Source organism: Opisthorchis viverrini (genome assembly GCF_000715545.1).
Source record: "Opisthorchis viverrini unplaced genomic scaffold opera_v5_67, whole genome shotgun sequence".
Lineage (NCBI taxonomy): Eukaryota > Metazoa > Platyhelminthes > Trematoda > Opisthorchiida > Opisthorchiidae > Opisthorchis > Opisthorchis viverrini.
Genome location: NW_008751722.1, coordinates 1287654 through 1288503, shown reverse-complemented (window position 1 = coordinate 1288503; position 850 = coordinate 1287654).

Below are 850 nucleotides of genomic sequence, written 5' to 3'. Positions count from 1 at the left end.
TCACCGATTCTCCCCAGTTGTCTGGGACAGACTCCTTTTCCCAAATGCAAGCAAACAGATCGGATAAGCGCTGACTGAGGACTTCACCCCCGTCTTTGAACAGTGCGGGTGGAAGGTCATCCGGACCGGGAGCTCGGTGGCGCTTGAAAGAACATACGCAGTCGTAAACCTTCGGGGCCGTAGGTGGTTCCACGTTCACCGTCCAGGGTTCTACTTCAGCTGTTGACTCTAGATGGGTGCCGGCTGGTGGCCACGACAGTTGTTGTTCGAAGTATCCAGCCCATCGGTCCAGGCGTTCTTCTTCGTTCCAGAAGGTCGTTCCATTCTAATATTTGATGGTTTCATTCACAGGTGGTTTCCGGGGACCGGTTGCTCGGATCAGCTGAAATAATCTCCGGGCATTACCTGCTTTCTGGGCCTCTTCCATCTTCTGGGCTTTCTGTGTCCACCATACTTCATGATCGGATCGGAACCTCACTTTCACTTGCCGTCTAAAAACTCTTCGTAGCGGCTGGGATATTTCTTCGAGATTTAAGTAATGCCACCGTTCCGTCATGAAATCCAGTGCTTCATCATCATCATTCATCATTGTCAGCTGTAATAACCGCGTACTCGTCGTACAATGGTTGTAGCTGCCGCAGTTTCGTTCACCGATGGTTTAGGGGGAGGGGGAGATAGCTGCGGATTGCACGCGCGAGCTGGTAAATTGGTGCATAAATCTAGCACTGTCAGTGGGCTGTCAAGTGGCGGGGTGGGGGGCGGGTTGGAAAAGGAGCTATGCATTGAAGGCAATAGCTTTGATGCATGAGCGCCATTGAGGGTGCGACTGGGCCATGTCTGATAATGTCTC